Source organism: Manis pentadactyla, chromosome 9 (assembly GCF_030020395.1).
Source record: "Manis pentadactyla isolate mManPen7 chromosome 9, mManPen7.hap1, whole genome shotgun sequence".
Taxonomy (NCBI): Eukaryota; Metazoa; Chordata; class Mammalia; order Pholidota; family Manidae; genus Manis; species Manis pentadactyla.
The window spans coordinates 46,742,434-46,767,445 of record NC_080027.1 but is presented as its reverse complement, the minus strand read 5'-3'; the positions used below and the strand labels follow the sequence as shown (position 1 = coordinate 46,767,445).

At 43.1% G+C, this 25,012-nt stretch overlaps 1 non-coding gene across 1 annotated transcript; it reads left to right on the top strand.

The window, feature by feature from the left end:
- Nucleotides 1-15,373: 15,373 nt before the first annotated feature.
- On the top strand, nucleotides 15,374-15,479 carry LOC118914923 (U6 spliceosomal RNA). The gene has a single exon (XR_005025803.1). It is a non-coding gene; the product is annotated as a U6 spliceosomal RNA (small nuclear RNA).
- The last annotated feature ends 9,533 nt before the right edge of the window (nucleotides 15,480-25,012 follow it).

Genomic DNA, 25,012 nt, shown 5'->3' with positions numbered 1-25,012 from the left:
CTATCAAATCACTATGCTGTGTATCTGAAACCAATATAATATTGTATATCAACTACATTCCAATAAAAAAAGAATGTCACATGCAGGTGCATAAGTATCCAAGATTTCCTTGTTTAGATTTCAGTGTGGCCTATGAGAGAAGAGCATGGATCCTGGGAACTTAATAAAGTAGTACCCCACAAATAAAACATCAGCCATGCCCCATATGGCATTAACAATTTAAGTCACACAACAAACTAAAGGAGATTGATATTCTATGGTCAGTTTGGCTAATGATTCTTTTCGATTTCTATTTTAAGAGAAAAACAAAACCAAGTTCCATCCATGCAAGGTGGCCTCCAGGAAGCATATACTGTGCTCCAAACAATGTCATTTAAATTCTCCTGTTTGTTGCCACAACATGATGAGAAAATACTTGGATTTGATTCAACTAAAAGTACTGTTATTCATTATATTGATAATATAATGTCAATATCTTAATCTGAAGACCAAACTAACATTGAATTTCCAATGCTTATTAACGTTATGACCAACAGAGAGTGGCTGGTCATGCCGACTGAAGTGCAGGGCCAAGAGCACATGGTGAGGTTCTCACACATCAGCTTGGACCAGGACGACTGAAGACATCTTCCAGACAACCAGAAATAAATGATTGTCTTTTTCAGCTCCAAAATCAAAATAAGAGATGCAAAACTGATCAGTTCATTTCTGGAGAAATCATCTGGAGATTTTATTAGCCTCTTCCTATTCACATCATTCCCAGCAAACAAACTGAATATGAACAGAGCTTACAGCTATGACAGGCTTTCTAAATGATAAGTTTGCAAATTGAGTGTAACTATGCATAAAATGGAATAGACAGGGATCTTGTTCTCAATTGCCTCACAATACAGTGGGTATTATATGTAAAATACAATGTGGTAAGTGACATGGAAGGTATGAAGTGGAAAATCTTGTTAACTGGTCAAGTAGTGAGAGAACATAACTGGTTGGTCATTAAAGAATTCTTACCAGGAGGTAGCCTTTGAACAGGCCTTGGAAAGACAGGATAGGAAAGTTAGATGATTTTTCTTCACTGTTCCTACATGAGGTACATTCCTCAACTCTTGTACTTAGTATCTTGTAACTTCATTATTACTTGCATATCTGTTTCCTTACCACTGCCAAAATACAGATTGTGTAGTCCCACACATGGATAATAATTCTAATGCAAAAGATTATGCATGATAGCCAAGTTGGGTTTATTTCATGAATAAAACACTGAGTTAATACTGGAAATACAATCAGTATGATTCACATTATCCGATGAAGGAGAATAATTGAAAAATAATCTCAATAGATGAAGAAAAGGTGTTTGCTGAAGTTCAACAAACATTTGTCAATAAAAAATTTTAAAATAGAAGCAAAAGAAACTTTTTCTCTTGATAAAACATTTGTAAAATTCTACATTAAACATTATACTTAAGCATTATACTTGTATTCACACTTAAAATATTGAAAGCTTTCCTTTTGAGATAGGAAACAAAATAAGAATGTCATTTCTACCAAGGAAGAAACAGAAAATCTAAACAGACCAATTACCAGCAACAAAATTGAATTGGTAATCAAAAAACTACCCAAGAACAAAATCCCTGGACCAGATGGATTCACTGCTGGATTTTATCAGACATTCAGAGAAGACATAATACCCATCCTCCTTAAAGTTTTCCAAAAAATAGAAGAGGAGGGAATACTCCAAAACTTATTCTATGAAGCCAGCATCAATCACTCTAGTACCAAAACCAGGCAAAGACACCACAAAAAAAAAAAAAAAACTACAGACCAATATCCCTTATGAATTTAGATGCAAAAATACTTGACAAAATATTAATTAGCAAACCAAATTCAAAAATACATCAAGAGGCAATAAACATAGGGGTGCATCTGTCTTTTTCAAACTGGAAGGCTGCATTCTTAGGGTAAATTCCTAGAAGTGGAATTCCTAGGTCAAATGGTATTTCTATTTTGAGCATTTTGAGGAACCTCCATACTGCTTTCCACAATGGTTGAACTAATTTACATTCCCACCAGCAGTGTAGGAGGGTGAAGGGATATGTCGGGGGGAACTTGGTGAAGGGGGGAGCCTAGTAAACATAATGTTCTTCATGTATTTGTAGATTAACGATACCAAAATTTTAAAAAAATACACAAAGAGGATCATACACTATATCAAGTGTGATTCATCTCAGGGATGCAAGGATGGTACAACATTTGAAAATCCATCAACATCATCCACCACATAAACAAAAAGAAGGACAAAAAACATATGATCATCTCCACAGATGCTGAAAAAGCATTTGACAAAATTCAACACCCATTCATGATAAAAACTCTCAACAAAATGGGAATAGAGGGCAAGTACCTCAACATAATAAAGGCCATATATGACAAACCCACAGCCAACATTATACCTAGCAGTGAGAAGCTGAAAGCTTTTCCCCTAAGATCAGGAACAAGACAAGGATGCCCACTCTCCCCGCTTTTATTCAATATAGTACTGTAGGTCCTAGCCACAGCAATCAGACAAAACAAAGAAATAAAAGGCACCTAGATTGGCAAGGGAGAAGTTAAACTGTCCCTGTTTGCAGATGACATGATATTGTACATAGAAAACCCTAAAGAATCCACTCCAAAACTACTAGAACTAATATCTGAATTCAGCAAAGTTGTGGGATATAAAATTAATACACAGAAATCTGTTGCACTCCTATACACTAACGATGAACTAGCAGAAAGAAAAATCAGGAAAACAATTCCATTCACAATTGCATCAGAAAGAATAAAATACCTAGGAATAAATCTAACCAAGGAAGTGAAAGATCTATACCCTGAAAACAACAAGACACTCCTAAGAGAAATTAAAGAGGACACTAATAAATGAAAATTCATCCCATGCTTTTGGCTAGGAGGAATTAATATTGTCAAAATGGCCATCCTGCCTAAAGCAAACTGCAGATTCAATGCAATCCCTATCAAAATACCAACAGCATTCTTTAATGAACTGGAACAAATAGTTCTAAAATTCATATGGAACCACAAAAGATCCCGAATAGCAAAAACAATTCTAAGAAGGAAGAATATAGCAGAGGGACCTCACTTCCCAACTTCAAGCTCTACTACAAAGCCACAGTAATCAAGACAATTTGGTATTTGAAGGGCCCCCACCCATAAGATGGCGAACCTCCTGCTTCTCTTCCAGGTCCTCAGTTCCCACCAGCGCCACCTGAAGCCCAATCACCCCTCGCCCCCCTAATCCCAGCACCTAGCCAATAGCCACCAGCCCCATAGAAGTAACACCACAATCACCCCATGCCCCTTCCTATATAACCCAGCACCTTTCCCTAATAAAGCGGAATTCTCCGGTGAATTGCTGCTGTGTGTCGCTCCTTTCCTTTCATTGGTGCCGAAACCCGGGAGACGGGACACCCCAACTGGGCCCCGTCTTCCCCCCGACACCAGCAGCAGCTTGCCCTCGTCCTCTTTTTCCGGCGCTGGCTCCTCACACTCACCACTCCTCTCTGGCCTTTGGGTAAGTTTTCCCCCGGAGCGGGCGGCTCTTCCCCGAGCTATCGCAGCGCCATTGACCGTGATCGTCCGGCAAGGCCCTGACGCTCGGGGACAAGGAGGGAACTCTCCCCGCCTTAGGCCTTCACGGCTGCGGCGGACCCTCAGGCCCCTCCTCCAACAGCCATAAGCGAGGTGACTCCTTTGCGGATGAGAACGCTCCCTTCCCCCCCCTCCTCCTTCCATTCCTTCCGCCGAAAATTCCTTCCGCTGAAAACTCCTAGTACTAGGTACCTCGGACTCCGGCACTCTGCCTTCTTAGAGAAGTCTGGGTGACGACCACACCTCCTAAGAAACCGACTCGTATACGAGTTTCCACAGACTACCAAGGATCATCGGGGACGCCCTTTGTCTCCGTGCGGTCTGCTCCCAGTCCGAGGGTCTCCGTTCGTCTTCCCCTGTTTGTCTCCTTCTCTGTCCTTTAGCCATGGGAGCCTCCTCATCCCTCCCTGGAAGTTCACCTCTTGAATGCCTGCTCAAGCATCTAGCCACCCCCTCCCTGATGCCTGATATAAAACCAAAACTTCTCCGTAAATACTGCTCCCAAGATTGGCCGACATGCCCCCTAGACAATCACAACCAATGGCCCGCAGGGGGATCTCTTGATCCTGACATCACTAGCGATCTCTTTAACTACTGCCAGCGCCTGAAAAAATGGAAGGAGATTCCCTATATCGAAGCTTTTCGCCTCCTAGCTCAAAATTCCGGCCTCTGCACCACCTGTTCCCCGCCCCAAGTTCTCCTAGCCTGCAAGCCGTCTCCCTCCCCTCCACACACTCCCAGTCCCTCTTCGATTACCTTTGACCCAGCCGACGAACCTCCGCCATACAGGCTTCCCCCTTCAGCCCCTCCCCCTCCTACAACCCCTCTGCCCTCTTCCGCCCGTTGCCGCCTCCCCCTCCTCTCCTACAACAGCCCCTCCCCCTTCCTCCACCACCATCTCCTCCCCCACCTCACCCCCCTGCAGTTCAAGCCTGAGTCTTCCAGCCCCCTCTAACTAAGTCCCAGGAGCCTCCTACGTCTTTGCCCCCATTACCTGTTTCTCCCCCACAGACTGAGCCTGAATGCTTCAGTCCCCCTCAGACTTGGTCCTGAGGGCCTCCCAAAATTATCACTTCTTTGCCCCCATCACCTGTTTCTCCCCCAACAGACTGAGCCAGAACCCTTCAGACCTCCTCAGACTCGGTCCCGAGGGCCTCCCAAAATTATCGCCCCCCTCCGGGAGGTAGCAGGATCCGAAGGCATCGTGCGTGTTCACGTCCCTTTCTCCTTAGGAGATTTAGCCTAACTTGAGAAATGCCTAGGTTCCTTTTCCACTGATCCCATGACATATATCAGGGAGTTTCAATGGACCCTCCAGTCATACAGCCTCACACATCATGACATTTTCATGCTCCTGGCCAATACCCTCCTTCCTGAAGAGCGTAGACAAGTTTGGGACTTTGTCCAAATGCACGCCACCGAAACCCACAGGACTGACCCCACCTATCCCCCTGGCCCTACCGTTGTCCCCGAACAAGACCCACACTGGGATTATAACACCGCCGTGGGTCTCCACTCTCGAGATATTTTCGCCTCCTGCCTAATAGCAGGTCTGAAAAAGGCAGCTCGTAAAGTAGTCAATTTTCAAAATCTCCAAGACATAATTCAAAAGAGGGAGGAGACTCCCTCTGAGTTCTTAGACAGACTCACTCAAGCCCTATTACAGTATACCAGCCTGGACCCAGAAACGCCTGACGGGAGACATGTCCTTATGACATACTTCCTAGCTCAAAGCTACCCCGACATTAAAGCTAAACTCAAAAAGTTAGAACAGGGCCCCGCTACCCCACAGACTGAGATCCTAACAGTGGCCTTTAAAGTCTTCCATAACCGGGAGGAGGAGAAAGAACACCGTAAACAAAAGGCTGATCAGGCCAATTTCCAAATGTTGGCCCAGCTGATAAAACCACAACCTGGGTGCCCCTCTACAAACAAGCACCCCCAGGAGCTTGTTTCAAGTATGGAAAAGAGGGACATTGGTCAAGGGCGTGCCCCTCCTCCAGATCTCCTACCACCCCATGCCCCAGATGCCACAAAAAGGGCCACTGGGGGTCTGATTGCCCAGCCACCTGAAGGGGAGGCTGGACTAACAACTCCCATCCTAAGCCCGCCGTAGTGGGGCTGGCAGAAGAAGATTGATGGGGCCCGGGGGCTCCTCGCCCAACCATTTCCATCACCAACCAGGAGCCCAGGGTTACCTTAATAGTAGACGGTTGCCCCATCTCCTTCCTCCTAGATACAGGAGCCACCTTCTCAGTCTTGCAGGAATACTGGGGTCCTACCACGCCTGCCATTACTCCTATAGTCGGGGTAGGAGGTAAACAGATTTTCCCATTAAACCCTCCCCTTTTATGCACAATCCAGGACAATCCCATACCTTTCTCCCACTCCTTCCTGGTTATGCCCCAGTGTCCCATCCCCTTACTAGGACGGGACATCCTTTCTCTCCTCCATGTTTCCATAACTATATCCACTCCCATAGCCCCCAGTACTCCCTTTCTAATGGCCCTCATAGCCGACGACAGCCCTCTACCCAATGAAAGTTCCAGGTCTGCCCTCATACACCCTGTAAATCCCAAAGTTTGGGACATTACAAGCCCCTCCATGGCTCTATGTCCTCCTGCCTCTATCAAATTACGTGACCCCTCTCAGTATATCTGTCAGGCCCAATACCCCCTAACCACTTCAGCCCTCATAGGCCTTCAACCCATCATTCAAGATCTTTTAAACAAAAATTACCTCAGACCCACTCACTCCCCATTTAATACCCCCATATTAGCTGTTAAAAAAACCAACGGCTCTTTCCGCCTTGTCCAAGACCTTTGCCTCATCAACATGGCCATCGTCCCTATCCATCCCTTAGTCCCAAATCCATATACCCTTTTATCGCAGATCCCTGCCTCGGCCTCCCACTTCTCAGTCCTAGATCTCAAGGATGCATTTTTTTCTATCCCACTGGACCCCTCCTCCCAAGATTTTTTCGCCTTCACCTGGACGGACCCATACACAAGACATTCTGAACAACTCACTTGGACAGTTTTGCCACAAGGCTTCCGAGATAGTCCCCATATTTTTGGACAGGTCCTAGCTCAGGACTTCAAACAGTTTCATCATGATCACTCCGAGTCCACCTTATTACAATATGTGGACAATCTTCTACTCTGCAGTCCCTCTCAACTTGACACTCAACTTGACACTGCCTCCCTACTTAACCTTCTAGCTTCCAGAGGTTACCGGGTATCCCCTGTCAAAGCTCAAATCTCTTCCCCTTCTGTCACTTACCTCGGATTTCTTCTATTTCAACAAAGAAAGTCCATTACCTTAGACAGAAAACAGCTCCTCTCTGACCTGCCTGTTCCCAAACCCAAGACAGAAATCCTTTCCTTTCTAGGCCTGGCTGGGTATTTTAGAGCGTGGATCCCTAACTTCTCCCTGTTGGCAAGACCCCTACACGACCTCAGCAAGGGCCCCCCTGAAGAACCATTATCCTCCTCACCCCAACACTCCTTCATTAAGCTCCGTTGAGCCCTTGTGGAAGCCCCAGCTCTCCATCTTCCTGATTTGTTGAAGCCCTTCTCATTATACATTCATGAGAGGTCCAGTCAATCTCTAGGAGTCCTAGGCCAATATTATGGCCCATCCTTTGCCCCAGTAGCTTATCTTTCCAAGCAATTAGACCCCACAGTTCGGGGATGGGCCCCCTGCCTACAGGCATTAGCAGCTGGACAGCACTTGCAGAAGGAAGCTCATAAATTGACATTCGGGGCACCCCTTACCATTCTGTCCCCACATCACCTAAAAGACCTCTTAACCTACAAAAGCTTACAGACTCTCCCTCCCTCCAGACTCCTGACCTTACTGTCCTCTTTCCTCCAAAATCCAGACATTTCTTTCCTCCCCTGCCCGCCCCTGAATCCGGCCACTCTTCTTCCTCTACCCTACTCTCCTCATACTCCCTCACAAGATTGCCTGGAAGCCCTTCACAACTTCCTTCCATGCCACTCCATGATCTCTGAAGGAGCCCTCTCACACTCCGACCTCATCTGGTTTACTGATTGGTCCTCCTTTAAACATGAGGGCACCCATACGCAGGATACACAGTAGTCTCCCTCGAAGACATCATTGAGGCACAAGCCCTACCCCCTGGTACAACCAATCAACAGGCCGAACTCATTGCAGCCACCAGAGCTTGCACTCTGGCCCGGGACACGTCTCTCACACTGTACACTGACTCCAAATACGTATTCCACATTCTCTTGTCTCATGCGGCAGTATGGAAAGAATGAGGGAGGCCTCCTCACCACAAAAGGAAATTCTATCACTAATTCAGCCTTAATTACTAAACTTCTAGAGGCTTCACAACTCCCACACCAACTGGGCATAGTCTACTGCAAATCACATCAAAAGGATGACTCCCCCATTACAAGAGGTAACAATAAAGCTGACAGAGTAGCCCTGTCGATTGCCCTATCAGAAGAAGCACCAGACAGTGATCCGTCTGCCCCTGCGGTTTTAGCCTTATCACAAGACACCCTCTGTTCCCAGGACAGAGAGTCTCTCTTCCACCTATTACACGATCTGTTCCATCCTAGCCCCCAATCCTTAATCCATTTCTTACAATCCTTTTTTTCTCTCTCTCCTGAAGACAAAACCCTACTTGACCAAATCGCCCACAGGTGCACCATTTGCCAATGCACTAACCCTAATACCCCCCTCAAGGCCTGACCCTTCCCGGCTCATCAAGCATGGGGTAATGTCCCTGCCGCAGATTGGCAAATAGACTTCACTAACATGCCCCCCATACGGCATACCAGATACCTACTCATGTTAGTAGATACATTTTCAGGATGGGTCGAGGCTTTCCCCGCCACTAACAAACGAGCGTCCGCAGTTGCCTCTATCCTCCTCACCCAGATCTTTCCTAGGTTCGGGATGCCCACTTCCCTCCAATCAGATAATGGCCCTGAGTTCACTGCCCAAATCATTCAGAACCTCTCCAAGTCGCTCTCACTCCCCTGGCATCTACACTGTCCTTATCGACCACAGGCTTCGGGAAAAGTAGAAAGAGCCAATAGGATTCTAAAAGACATCCTGACCAAACTATCTCTAGAACTACACCTTGACTGGGTTCGCCTACTTCCCTTAGCTCTACTCCGCATTCGGGCCCTCCCAAAGAAACCTTCCTTCTTGTCACCCTTTGAGATCATGTACGGCCACCCAATTCTACCCCCAGGGCTCCCTTCCCACAAAGGACCGATTCATCCCAATATGGCCCTTCCGCTACTCTCTCTCCTCCACACGGAATTGTGGAAATATCAGGATTGGCTCCTTCCTGATCCATCCGCCTCCCAAAATCCTCCTGTCTTACAGCCTGGCCAACTAGTGTTTTATAAGGCGCCAGAGGATCGGCCCTCTCTCACCCCAAAATGGGAAGGTCCACACCCAGTTATTCTCTGCACCCCCTCGGCCGCCAAGCTCTTACTGCCTGATAACTCTGTCACCCCTTGGATTCATATCTCCAGGTTGAAACCAAACACCCAGGACCCACCTTCTCTGGACACTCAAGACCCATCGGTCACAATCCAGAGTCCTTCAGATACAGCCCAAGACGCTGTCTACTCTACCACGCCTCATCCCTCTGATCCCTTGAAACTCCGCATCTCCTGTTCACCCCCTTTGCCATCCATACCTGAATCATGACTTTTTCCTCCTTTACTGCTCTCTCGCTTTTTTTCCTCATTCCTATTGTCTTCCCCACCACCCCAGCCTCCTTTGTATGGCGATTCAAAGTCAGACAGACTTACACACAGCATCAAACAAAAGTTACTACCCTCATTGCCACATCAGACTGCTCTCTGAAAGGTTGCTCTGAGCCTTTATACCTCCACTTTCCTCCCTTCACTGAAGTGTTCCCTAGCAGCTACCTTTATTCTCCCTACCTCTGCTTCCTCTATGACCAAAAACAAGCCTGTTGCAGGTGATGGCCAGACACCTACAGGGGATGTCCCTACTGGTCTTGCATCATTCACTACATGGGTAACTCCTGGTACCCACAGTATTACTCCTCCAACCATTTCATAAAATATCCCAACAGCTCATTCTCCTTATCAATCCCAGATCCCTGGAACTCTCGATGGGCCACCGGAGTCACAGCCTCAGTTTACTATGGGGGGTCCTCGACCCCCCACGGTACCCTTCATATCTCTCGAGAGTATGTTCCCTCTCATTCCCAGACCTCTCAAGTTGCATCAGACATCGGACATTCTGAAAAAGTTATTGTCCAAACTCTTGATGGCACCTCTTCATCTTCTTAGCCCCGCTCCTACTCTTGGTTACAGCTCATTCAAGACACCACCATCTTTCTCAACCACACCCTCAACACCACCAATTGTTTCTTGTGTGCATCACCACAGCGCCCACTGTTGGCCGCCATGCCCCTTAATATTTCCAACTACTCCTTCCATGCAGAAGGACAACCCTTCCATCCCCTGGCAGACATACCCCTATGGGAACCAGAATACGCAGATAATCTCACCATCCACCACTGTGTAGACCCAACCCCTCCCCACTCCAGCACACTTCACTGTCTCTCTATCTACACCCCTACCTCCGGCTCTAAGACTTTTACGCAACCAGGTCACTTCTTTTGGTGCAATGGCAGTCTTTTCAACTCACTGCCTCCCAACTCCAATATACCCTGCATTCTCATCACCCTAATCCCACAGCTTACACTTTACAGCATGGCAGAATTTCTTGAGCTCCAACCTCCCTTGCCCTCGCGCACAAAAAGGGCTGCTTTCCTTCCCATCATGGTCGGTATCTCTTTGACCACCTCAGCCATTGGGGCAGGGTTTTCGGGAGGAGTCTTGGGTCACTGTCTATGGGCAATTAGAGATCTCAACGCCAAACTTGAGGGAGCCCTGACATCCACTGCCGATTCCCTGGCCTCTCTCCAAAGACAGGTCACTTCACTAGCTAAGGTCACCCTTCAAAACTGGCGGGCCTTAGATCTGCTTACAGCCGAGAAGGGCGGCACCTGCGTCTTCCTTCAGGAAGAGTGCTGCTATTACATCAACGACTCCAGCATTGTAGAAACTGACATTACCAAACTCACCAACCTTGCCTCCAGCCTCCACTCTGCTTCCAATTCCAACCCATTCACTTCAATACTAACAAACCCCTTCCTCACCTGGCTGTGGCCCATTGCAGGCCCTATAATAATCATTCTTCTCGCCTGTCTCTTCTTACCTTGTATAGTAAAGTTTATCAAATCCCAAGTCGGTAAAATCTCTAATCAGACTTTCAACCAGCTTTTACTCAGGAACTACCAGCTTTTAGCCACAGAAGATCCCTCACCCTCACGTAACCTCCTCACCACACGCTGAGATGGACCCCTCTCCACTGGAAACTGTTCCTGGAAACAATGGCCGCAGACGCCTGGCTTCTGGCACCCGTATCCTCTTGGCACCATTGGAATCAACAAGTCCTCAACCTATAGTTACAGGGAACCTTCATTGATTTCCAACCTGAAGAAGTCCACATCTACTCGTCCTTACTGTGGGGAGTCCTATCAACCCTTTCCTCCCTGTCCTCAAGCCCTCACTCCCTTCTCCGCCCCCGTTCAGCAGGAAGCAGTCAGAGAGAAAGCAACGTCCACAACCCCATAGAGGAGAAAGGGGGGAATGAAGGGCCCCCACCTCTAAGATGGTGAACCTCCTGCTTCTCTTCTGGGTCCTCGGTTCCCGCCGGCGCCACCTGAAGCCCAATCACCCCTCGCCCCCCTAATCCTAGCACCTAGCCAATAGCCACCAGCCCCGTAGAAGTAACACCACAATCACCCCATGCCCCTTCCTATATAACCCAGCACCTTTCCCTAATAAAGCAGAATTCTCCGGTGAATTGCTGCTGTGTGTCGCTCCTTTTCTTTCAATATTGGCACAAGAACAGACCCATAGACCAGTGGAACAGAATAGAGACTCCAAACATTAACCCAAGCATATATGGCCAATTAACATATGATAAAGGAGCCATGGATATACAATGGGGAAATGACAGCCTCTTCAACAGCTGGTGTTGACAAAACTGGATAGCTACACGTAAGAGATTGAAACTTGATTATTTTCTAAACCCATACACAAAAGGAAACTCAAAATGGATCAAAGACCTGAATGTAATTCATGAAACCATAAAACTCTTAGAAAAAAACATAGGCAAAAATCTTTGGACATAAATATGAGCAACTTCTTCATGAACATATCTCCCCGGGTAAGGGAAACAAAAGCAAAAATGAATAAGTGGGACTATATAAAACTGAAAAGCTTCTGTATAGCAAAGAACACCATCAGTAGAACAAAAATGCATCCTACAATATGGGAGAATATATTCATAAATGACATATCCGACAAGGGGTTGACATCCAAAATATATAAAGAGCTCACATACCTCAACAAACAAAAAACAAATAATCCAATGAAAAAATGGGCAGAGAAGCTGAACAGACACTTCTCCAAAGAAGAAATTCAGGTGGCCAACAGGTATATGAAAAGACGCTCCACATTGCTAATCATCAGAGAAATGCAAATTAAAACCACAATGAGATATCACCTCACACCAGTTAGGATGGCCACCATCCAAAAGACAAACAACAAATGTTGGTGAGGTTGTGGAGAAAAGGGGAACCCTCCTACACTGCTGGTGGGAATGTAAATAGTTCAACCATTGTGGAAAGCAGTATGAAGGTTCCTCAAAAATCTAAAAATAGAAATACTATTTGACCCAGGAATTCCACTCCTAGGAATTTAACCTAAGAATGCAGCAGCCCAGTTTGAAAAAGACACAGACACTCCTATGTTTATCACAGCACTATTTACAATATGCAAGAAATGGAAGCAGCCTAAGTGTCCATCAGTAGAAGAATGGATAAAGAAGATGTGGTACATATACACAATGGAATATTATTCAGCCATAAGAAGAAAACAAATCCTACCATTTGCAACAACAGTGAAATAAGCCAGGTGGAGAAAGACAAGTACCAAATGATTTCACTCATCTGTGGAGTATAAGAACAAAGAAAAAACTGAAGGAAGAAAATAGCAGCAGACTCACAGAACCCAAGAATGGACTAACAGTTACTAAAGGGAAAGGGACTGGGGAGGATGGGTGGGAAAGGAGGGATAAGGGGTAAAAAGGGGCCTTACAATTAGCACACATAATATAGGGGTGTGCATAGGGAAGGCAGTATAACACAGAGAAAATAAGTAGTGATTCTATAGCATCTTAGTACAGTGACGGACAGTGACTACAATGGGATATGTGATGGGGACCTGATAATGGGGGGAGTCTCATAACCATAATGTTGCTCATTGTACATTAATGATACCAAAATAAAAATAATTTTTAAAAAATACAGATTGTGTGGGCAATGGCCAGTTTTTTCACACATATTTCTGTTTTATTAACACAGGGCCTCACACTTAGGTGATCAGTTAAGATTTACTGAAATGTTTAGAAAAGATAATTATTTACTCTTATTATCCCCCATCTGTGTATGGAAGAGTTCCTGGGAGAGAAAACGAGAAAGAAGTGGGAGGACCATGGAGCAAGGACTGAAATACACCTGTTATTTCCTTAGTCTAGGCTTGAAGGTCCAGAGACAAACAAGGTACTGGGACAAAATGAATGTTCACTTAAGGGTAAGAAAAACAGAGGGAATGACTTTAAGGGAAATGAGAATTTGCACAAGCCTGACCTTCATTCATGCCTCTAGAGAGTGCATGGCAAAGTCATCCCTTTTCCTTTATCTCTCTTCCAGATGACTAATCTGAGAACCTGGAAGGAAGATATGGGAGGTAGATGTGGAAGAAATGTCCTGAGAAAGGATAATTCAGTCACTGAACTCTAATACTCAGGTGGTTCCCATTTCTAAAATCCAACCCAAATGCACTATCATCCTATCCCCTAATAAATTTCACAGCAAAAATCCAAAGTTAATTGTTTGGGGCTGAGGTAAACATAGCAAATCTTGTCCATAAAACTAGATATTAGACATTAAAAATTTCTAGGACCTACAGTGCAAATGCCAATGAGGTGATGTTGAATTATCTGTGGTGTAGATGCCAAGAAAAGATGGCAAAATATGGTGTAGCAAAAATTTCAGATATTTGACTCTGGATAATGTGGCTTACTGAGTGACAGAATCACTATTTTTCCTCTATAAGGAAGTTGTTTCAGGGAGTGTGGCCAAGGGTTGCTGAGTGCCATAAATAATCTGGTGTATGTACCTTTCTTGGGTGCATTTTATACCTGGTGAATTCCCCACTTGGCACTGACCAACTTGTGCACATTTCCCATAATATAAGTAAGGGGGATGCCAAGCAGCCAAACTAACTCAAATATGTCCTTTGGCTCTGCAAGTCTCTTATGCTTTTGAATGTTTCATAAATCCTGTGAGTAGAACTGACTGTGAGCTTCGTTTCTGCCACCCTTGCAGAGTTATTTCTTAAGACATGGCCTCCAAAGTTTCAAGCATGAAAACCTGTGCTCTTTATACTACACTGCACTAACTCCAGGCTGGAAAGGAAAAAGGACACTGGAATAAAGCCCTGTAATGAGAAGACTTTTTTTTATGTTTAATTGCAAACAACTAAGAGATTCAATAGCTGAGAACAGTGGTTCTCAACTGGGGCAATTTGCCCCCCCAGGGGATATTTGGCAATGTCCATAGACATTTTTTAGTGTAACAACTAGTGGAGCCAGGGACATTACTACTCACTTCTAGTGGGTAGAAGGCAAGGATGATGCTAAATTAGATTAAAATAACAGAAGAGAGACTAAATAATCCTCTGGGGATGAGGGAGAAAGAGGCAGGTGATTGTGGAAGGGTATACGGTTGGCCAAGTATATTGGTAATATTTTTTTCCTAAATTAGGTTGTGAGTTCACAGGTTTGAACTGTGATGGTGTTTTTGGTCTTAATTCAAATAGACCGAACTACTCAACCTCTCAATTCAAATGAATGGAAATTATGCACAAAAGATTAGAAACTACGGAATTGAGCAATAAGGGAAAAAATGTGAGACTTCCAATCCCAGAAACAGAGTAAGAAAACCAGATAGCGAGTGTCAAATATGAGTTATTAATTCTATAGGCCATGAGGATTTGTGGCCCACACACAGGTATTTGAAGTCTGGAACCAATGCTAATGTAATCTAATGTAAGAGTGCAGGTGAGTCTTCAGACCACTACAAATTGGGAAGGTTAGATTTGATTCCCCATATGAAGACCAGTGCTTTCAAGAACGTTCCCCTCATCCCACATTAAAGGAGATTAGGAAATACTATACCCTGTGAAGTCAAAGTGAAGATACTTTCTGCCTTCCTAGGACCATGGATGTGTAATGAGATCACCCGTTAGGAGCTGAAACTTCAAGCCTGTGTGACATGTAGATGTGTAGTCTTCTTGGTTTAGCTCAAAACTGATATGTTAAAATAGAAAATGTCCCTGTACATTGAACCCTCTGGGACTCAGGCAGATGCAAACCATAAACCAACCCATCAGGGCAGTTACAATCCATGGATCTCAGAAATATCACAATTAAAACCTACAAAATCAAGTAACCACAGCTGAAAATGAGATTAAAAGAGATATAAGCAAAATTTGATCCTTCCAGTCAAAGCCAAGACATAAAGTGAAATGCAGAAAAATATCTGATGAAAATTCAGCACAGTACTTGCTTTGCTTTGGCAGCAGACTACCAAAACAGGAAGGACACAGAGAAGATTAGCATGGCCCTCCTGCAAAAATGACATGCAAATTTGTGAAGAATTTCATATTTTTCTGATTCTGAAAGAGAGCCATATTCACCAGCTTGCTTGATATTATAAAACCAAACAAGACTTCCTCCCCAACTGGAAATATAAGTCATCCACAGCTTCTGCCCTGGTTACATAAATTTGTCTATGTGCTCCAAGCAATAAAAATCATCACTTAATTTGAAAAAAATTCAACACAGATTCATAAAATGATGTACCGAGAATACAATGAAAGGTGTTAAATAAGGACATCTACCACAAACATAGAGCAAACATTATGTTTAATGGTGAAATGTTAAAAATATTCTCTTTAAAGTCAAGAGCATCAAAATATGCCCTGTATCACTATTCTTATTCCACACTGAATCACAACCCTAGTGACCATAGTAAGAAAAAGATAAAAAATTACAGCACTAAGAATTAAAAGAAACAAAATATCTATTATTTGCAGATAGTATGATTCCCTACCTAGAAAAGACAATAACATCTACAACCAAATTATTATAATTAACAAAAAGTTCAAGTTTGTTATAAAAAAATTCTGATGCAAAAGGTATAAATATGGCCTAAGAAGTTGGTGACAATAGAATGACATTGACAGACCACTTGTCACAAATACTCCATAATTAAATTCACAGAGGTTTTCAGATAATCAATAAATAATTTTGATGATTCCCAGCAACCTGATCAAGGGCAGGCTGCCTAGATTTGCCTCTTTGCTGGCTAAAAGCTAATTTACTTATCAATGAAGAGAAAAACAAGACCTAAATGATCCCAGACTTTAATAAATTTGTTTTTGCATTTGTTCACTGACAACAGTCTGATGATTGTGTTCATGATATAAGTAAATGTGCATGTCAATAAATAAATGTCCCCTAATTTATTCTTTCTTATCTGTATATAAGCTATATTTACAAAATTGTTTGCCTGTAAGAAACCATACAAAATGTAATTTTTAAATCACGCCATTAACTCAAACAACAAAAAGCTTCCAAGTGTAGCTATTTTAGTAGCTATGGGCTTGGAGGTACAGAAGAAATCCTGGGTACCTCGGTGAATGGCACCTAGTCTCTTAGGATAAAAACCTGGTGCAGTCCTGAACTCTTTCCTCTTTTTCATCTCATCCTCAATATCCAAGCAGTTATCAAGTCCTGATTATTCTCCCTCCTAAATTTCTCTTTAATAAACCATTTCTCCCCCAATTTCCATTGCTCATGTCTTATTCCAAAGCACCATCACTTCCTGCCTAGGTTTAACCCAACAGCCATATACCTGGTTCCTCTATTTCCACTTATGCATTCCACCCAACATATTCTCTGTTCTTTGCTCTTTCTAAAACCTCTTAGGAAACCGCTTAGGAAAGAATAATTGTGAAAGAGAAAAAAAAAAGAATGCACTCAAACCATCTCAAGAATTAAAGGTATGTATTTAAATGATACAGACTAATTTTATGACACCCTTAGAAAATACAGCTGGACCTCACTCTTCCTTTATAGGACCTCAAGGTCTTTAATCTCAGCCTCTTTGCTCCATCAGCATAAAGAACTGACTCTGCAAGGTTCTTGCATAACTTCAGTTTTCACAGGGATCCAACTCTACTTCTAGTTCCTAAGTGCAATCTTGTGTGATTATTTTATATCTCTGTTTAAATTCTCAAGAGAGAGGCTCTGTCTCATTCCAGCATGAACTAGTTATCTCAAGTCAGATATACACCTCTGATACCATCTGTGGTGGCTTCTGGAATAGCAGTCACCTGCTAGAAATGTGGCCACCTGGCTCATTACTTCACCAGAGTCAGGGGTAAATTAAAAGAAGAGCTGGGCAGGCACGCTCCAATATTCCACTAAATACAAATCTAAAGATGTCATTCTGCTGCTGAAAACATTCCAATGGATTCTAGTTATCCTCAGAATAAAGTCCAAGTTCTATGTAACACAGCTATAAGGCAATGCATTATCTACCCCATTTCCCACTCTATTCTATCTACTTTCCTCATCAACCAACATGCTCTAGCTACACTGTGTTTCATTCAGTCCTCAAATGAGGCATATTATTTTCATAAATACAGTGGCCTCTGTTGAGCTTTTTCCCCTCATTCTTTCCCTTCATTAGATTTCCTTCCATTTTTCAGGTCTCATTCCATCTTCCAGGAAGTCCTCCCTAAGATCTCATGTCAGAGTTATGCCTCCTCTAAGGTTTTCACAAAAAGACCTTCTATTGCCTCTTTCAGAGCACAAAACTTGAAGTTTTGTGTTTCAATTGCTCATTTAATGTCTTTCTCCCCATCGAATTTGGGAACTCCAGGAGGGCTGAGACTTAAGTCCAACTTCCTAATGGTCATTGCACAAGCCCATTATGCCTGGCATATGGGAGAGGTTCCAAGATGTTCCATAAATATTTGCTGAGTTAATAGGTAAAAGACAGAGAAAGGAAGGCTGGAGGTACATCACCCAGAAGATGCAGTGTAGTGAGGCAGAAACTTGAGGCAGATGAGGAGGTGCAAAGGCACAAAAAGGTAGAGAAAGAGCAGTAGCAGAAGATAGAGAAAAGTCAGAATGACTTTGTTTGACAGATGACAAGAGCTTTATAACAGGAGAAGCAACAGACGTCAATACCACTGGTTATCTCTTCACATCTCTCACACACGCAAAGTACACACATAGATGCAGAGTCCCTATGAAGGCTGAATCAGTGTGGGATCCATACTCATCACTGAACAAGGTAGTTAGAGACACTTATGGAAACTCCTAGATATTTTTAATAAAAAAAGCTTTTGTATATTTATATTATTAAAGTAATATAATCTGGATAATTTAGAAAATATAAAAAAAGGAGAAATAAGGAATATGTATGAAACAATGCAGAGACAAAGGAGACTCCAAGGTAGACAGACTGCCTCAGGAACTCACAGGTTTGTTGGTCCGATGGCTGGCTTAAAAGAATGGCACTCATTAACTAGACCACTGGCAATGACCTCCATCCTTCCTCCTTAGCTTTTCTCCTGTCTCTCAACCCCTGACATAAAAACTACCCTAAAACTTGTGTTTTCCCTTGCTTTTAAAAATATAGTTTTAGCACATACATTTATTTCTAAAATACATACTGTTGAGTTTTAACATTCTAGTAAGAGTCTTTAAGTGACCTATAATCTTGGATTTATATTTTTCACATAGGATGTTATCACTAAGATTCACCCATACCTTCCTGTGTAGCTGCAGGTAATTTTTTTTTACTATTGTGTAATAATACTGCATTATGTAAATATGCTAGAATATATATCTCCCCCAGACCTTTGTTTTGTTTCCCCAACTTTTTGCTTTTATGAACAATGCTGCTACAAACATCTTTGGCCATATCTCCTGGTACAAATATGCCAGGGTTTCTCTTGGATATAGATCTAGGAGTAGAACTGTAGAGCATTTTCTTTTACAAAATAAAGACAAACTGTTCTTACAAAGAGGTTTTGCCAATTTACATTTCCACCAGCAAAATATATAAAAGATCCAGTTGACCCTCATTCTCTGCAACACTTGATATTCTTATACTCCTTAATTTTGCCAGTCAAATAAGTATAATATGAAATATAAGTGTGGTCTGGTTCTGCATCTCCCCCATCACTGTGAAGCTGATCATCTTTATTGGCCACATATCTGTGCGATGTTATTCTTCATAACTCTTGTGATTTTTTTCAACTGTGTGACTCAAGGGCGTTTTCCTGTAAGAGAGAGAAAAATCTTGCAGCCAAGTGTTCTCGTACATGGACTGGGGAAAAGAGACTTTCACCCCATACGTAATTTATTGACCAGCTGTTAGGCTGCCCCAAGATAACATGGCACAATAGTGAACAAATGTGGAGGCTTAGCTAAACCTAGACAGCACAAAGTCTGCTAAGGAGAAACGAGGGAGGAGATCGTTTTATCATCATTTCTTCTCAATACCAACCCTCATAAGTGGAAAAGAAATTTTTCCTGGTTTCCAGTAGAGGGTCCTTTAAGCAGGACTTGAATGGGAGGAAGAGATGGAAAGAATTAATTTTTGAAGCCCCTACTTCAGGTTAGGCACTGGAATTATCTCATTTCATCAATACAATGAAAAGTGGTAAGATGAAAAAAAGAGATTATACAGACCCAAGATCATACAGAAAGGCATGAGAAAGGAGTCTGAATCCATTTTCCATATAATACATAACAATAGTTGTCTCTTACCTGGACAAATCAGCCCAAATTCTCATATCCCTGTCATCTACAAGGATCATGTCACCTGACAATTTGCTCAGAAACTCATGTTTTCTGAAGTGAGTAGGATGGAAGTATGATCAAACAGCCGAAGCAGGAAAAACTCAGAGTTCACAGGAGAAAAGGAGAATGCCCTTCCTTTCTTCCTCCTCTGGCAAGCAAAGCCCTGCTGGCTGCCGGGGGCACTGCCTCAAGAGGCAGGGAGAGAAGCCCGCTTAAGGCACGAGCTGACGCTTCTGTGTCTTTCTCTCGTATGATACTGTGATTTATAATAAGAAATACATATTTGGTCTTTATCCTGGTTCCTGACACAGGGCTCCTGAAACCTTTAGAAATTCCCAAGTGTTAGGGGCACTAGGAGCATCCTTTGTTCTAATGAGGTAACTTCAGATGGGCTCCTGGATGGCTCCTCAATGGGGGCTTGTTACCAGAAAAACAAAGCCATGATAAAAGCTTGGGATTTTCAGTGCTATGCACCCCATTCTCCAGAGAGGGGAGAAGAGCTGGAAATTGAGCTAATAATAGATCATGACTGTGTGTGAGAAAGCCTCCGTAAAAATCCCAGTAATATGGGGTTTGGAGAGTGTCCAGGTTGGTGAACACATACTGGAGGTGCACCCCAACTCCAAGGGGAAAGCAGGTCCTGGACTCAGGACCCACCCAGACAGACCTTGCCCTGTGTTTATCTTCACTAGGCTTTTCATCTATATTATTTATTATATCCTTTAATAAACTGGAAAGTGTTTCCTTGAGTACTATGAGCTGCTCTAACAAATTAATCAAACCTTAGGAGGGGGTTGTGCGAATTTCCAATTTATAGCCAAGTCACAAGGACGTTGTGGGTAACCTGGGGACCTACTACTTTTGATTGGCATCTGAAGCAGAGGGAAGTCTCATGGGACTGAGCCCTTAACCTTGGGATATATTGGGATATATCAGAGTAAGTAGTGTTAGAATTGAGTACAATTGTAGGACATAGGCTGGTGTCACAGAATTGCTTGGTGTGGGAAAAAGCCCCACATCTGGTGTTGAAACAAAAGAAGACTGAGTTTTTCCTAATACACCTGGGTTATCTGACCTCTCCCCTTTTTCTCCCTCTCTTTCTTTGTTGGCAAGTATCTCCCACCAGATTTCAGAAGAGGGTAACAGAGTACCCTAACAGATAGAGTCTCTTAGCTAAAGATGAGCCAGCTGGAAGGAAAGGATCATTGGGAAATGCCAGGCAGGAGAGACCCAGGGGTCTTAGCTGCCTTTCTCCCTTGAATCAATGCATTAGAGGTGGATTGGCCTACTCCACAGAACATTTAATGAAAGCTGAGAGTAGGGCTGGAACGAGGATGAGGCAAGTGAAGGGCGTAGACAGAGTGCAAAATTTAAGCACTCCCTCACTCTCAAGTTCCCTTGCACCCTGGGCACCTCTCTTGCCTCACCTGAGTCCTAGCCCTGCAGGAGCCCCTTCATCCCTGGCTCTCTCTATTGCCCTGGAGAGGTCTCTGTAAATTCCTTTACCCTCAGTTTATTCAGAATAAGCCTAGAATTTTTCAAATGGAACTTAAAAGAAACATGGAAGCCTAGAGAAAACAGTTTACAAAGAACATTCATTAATCTCTGAACAAATATTCATGTTAAAAATAAACATTTCTGGCAATTTTATCTTTTCAAAGAACCAGCTCTTATTTTCACTGATCTCTATTTTCTATTTAATTTCTATTTTATTTATTTCAGCTCTAATCTTGGTTATTTCCTTCTACCAACTTTGGGCATCATTTGTTCTCCTTTATCTACTAGTTTCTTTAGGTGTAAACTTAGGTTGTTTATTAGAGATTTTTCTTGTTTCTTGAGGTAAGCATTTATCACTATGAACTTCCCTCTTAGAACTACTTGTGCTGCATCCCATAAATATAGTTTATTTCCATTTTTGTTTGTCTCATAGTATTATTTCTTCTTTCACCCATTGGTTGTTCAGTAGCACATTGTTTACTCTCCACATATTTGTGAATTTTCCAGTTTTCTTCATTAATTAATTTCTACTTTCATACCATCATTGTTGGAAAAGACGCTTGATATGATTTCAATCCTCTTAAATTTATTAAGACTTGACCCAGTAATTCCACTTCTAGGAATTTACCTGAAGAAAACAAAATCCCTGATTCAAAAGGATACATGCACAGCTATTTTATCACAGCACTATTTACAATAGCCAAGTTACAGAAGCAACCTAAGTGTCCATCAGCAGATGGATAAAGAAGATGTGGTACAAATACACAATGGAATATTATTCAGCCATTAAAAAAAAAGAAGAAATCCTGCCATTTGTGACAACATGGATGGACCTACATGGTATTATGCTTAGTGAAATAAGATAGGTAGAGAAGGGATTTGGAGAGTGTCCAGGTTGGTGAACACATCCTGAAAGTGTGACACACCCCAACTCCAAGGGGAAAGCAGGTACTGCACTCAGGACCCACCAAGACAGACCTTGCCCTGTGTATGTGGAATCTAAAAACAAAACAAAACAGCAATAAACTCATAGACACTGAGAAGTTACTGGTAGTTACAATGGAGAAGGAGTTGCGGTGGGTGGGTGGGTGAAAGAGGTGAAGGAGATAAGAGGCACAAAATATTAATCATAATATAAATTAGTCATGGGGATGAAAGTACAGCATAGAGAATACAGTAAATAGTTCTATAATATCTTACTATGTTGACAGTATAACTACAGTAATTGGGGTAAACATTTACTAACATAGATATAACTGTTGCATCACTGTATTATATACTTGAAACCAAGATTATATTATACAAAACTATATCTCAGTAAAAAATATTTTTTAAAAAATAACAGATTTTGGGGAAAAGGTGAATATATCCTTTACATATGAAGTTATGTTTTAGTTCTATGATATATTTGAATCTTACAAGCAGCACTGTCTTAATGCTTAAGCAGTTTATCTTAAAAATACCTAGACAAAAAAATAAGAAAATGCACTTCCAGACCCCTTTATAGCCAATTCTCTGGCCAAGTTATTTTTCTGTTGGCCTTGGTTTCCTTCCCATAGTAGAATCACCAATTCTACGATGTAAGAAGTGTTAGCTATACTGTAAATTACCTTATAAGCTAATTAGCAATCAAACACCCAGGAGTGCAAGTTTAAAATTCTTTTCCTGGAGGGCGGAGCCAAGATGGTGGCGTGAGTAGAGCAGCGGAAATCTCCTCCCAAAACCACATATATGTATGAAAATATAACAAAGACAACTCTTCCTAGAATAAAGACCAGAGGACACAGGACAATATCCAGACCACATCCACACCTGAGAGAACCCAGCACCTCGCGAAGGGGGTAAGATACAAGCCCCGGCCGCGTGGGAGCCGAGCGCCCCTCCCCCCAGCTCCCGGTGGGAGAAGAGCAGACAGAGCGGGAGGGAGACGGAGCCCAGGACTGCCGAACACCCAGCCCCAGCCATCCGGGCCAGAGCGCAGACACAGTGCATGTGCGGGTCCCTGGATACTAGGGAAACAGGGCAGCAAGAACAGTGAGTGGGCACCAGAGGCTGGGCGCCGGAGGACACCAGAAAAGCGAGACACCTTTTTTCTTTTCTTTTTTTTTTTTTTTGCTGTTTTGTTTTGGTGAGCACTTTTTGGAAGTCTTAAAGGGATACGGACCCCAATACTAGGGAAACAGGGCAGCAAGACTGGTGAGCAGATGCCCGAGGCTGGCGCCGGAGAATAAAGAAAAATGAGAGGCCACTTTTTTTTTTTTTTTGTGGTCGTTGTTTTGTTTTGGAGGGTACTTTTTGGAAGTCTTAAAGGGGCAGGGTGGGACACTTAATCCAGAGGTAGGGAATCTGGGGATCTCTGGGCACCCTAACCCCTGGGCTGCAGGGAGCAGGGAGGCCCCTTAAGGAAATAAATACCCTCCAGGCCGCTCCCCCTCCAACACGACTCCACCACTTTGGAGCAGAGGCCCAAACCAGGCCACATCCACAACAACAGTGGAGATAAACTCTATAGCAGCCCGGCAGGAAGCAGAAACCCTGTCTGCATGCAGCTGCCCAGCACAAGCCACTAGAGGTTGCTGTTCTCCCAGGAGAGGAGGGCCACAAACCAACAAGAAGGGAAGTTCTTCCAGCCGTCACTCGTCCCAGCTCTGCAAACTATTCCTATCACCATGAAAAGGCAAAGCTACAGGCAGACAAAGATCACAGAGACAACACCAGAGAAGGAGACAGACCTAACCAGTCTTCCTGAAAAAGAATTCAAAATAAGAATCATAAACATGCTGACAGAGATGCAGAGAAATACACAAGAGATATGGAATGAAGTCCGGAGGGAGATCACAGATGCCAGAAAGGAGATCACAGAAATGAAACAAACTCTGGAAGGGTTTATAAGCAGAATAGATAGAATGCAAGAGGCAATTGATGGAATTGAAATCAGAGAACAGGAACGCATAGAAGCTGACATAGAGAGAGACAAAAGGATCTCCAGGAATGAAACAATATTAAGAGAACTGTGTGACCAATCCAAAACGAACAATATCCGTACTATAGGGGTTCCAGAAGAAGAAGAGAGAGGAAAAGAGATGGAAAGTATCTTAGAAGAAATAATTGCTGAAAACTTCCCCAAACTGGGGGAGGAAATAATCGAACAGACCACGGAAATACACAGAACCCCCAACAGAAAGGATTCAAGGAGGACAACACCAAGACACATAATAATTAAAATGGCAAAGATCAAGGACAAGGAAAGAGTTTTAAAGGCAGCTAGAGAGAAAAAGGTCACCTATAAAGGAAAACCCATCAAGCTAACATCAGACTTCTCGACAGAAACCCTACAGGCCAGAAGAGAATGGCATGATATATTTAATACAATGAAACAGAGGGGCCTTGAACCAAGGATACTGTATCCAGCACGACTATCATTCAAATATGATGGTGGGATTAAACAATTCCCAGACAAACAAAAGCTGAGGGAATTTGCTTCCCACAAGCCACCTCTACAGAACATCTTACAGGGACTGCTTTAGATGGGAGCACTCCTAGAAAGAGCACAGCACAAAACACCCAACATATGAAGAATCGAGGAGGAGGAATAAGAAGGGAGAGAAGAAAAGAATATCCAGACAGTGTATATAACAGCTCAATAAGTGAGCTAAGTTAGGCAGTAAGATACTAAAGAGGCTAACCTTGAACCTTTGGTAACCACGAAGTTAAAGCCTGCAATGGCAATAAGTACATATCTTTCAATAGTAACCCAAAATGTTAATGGGCTGAATGCACCAATCAAAAGACACAGAGTAATAGAATGGATAAAAAAGCAAGA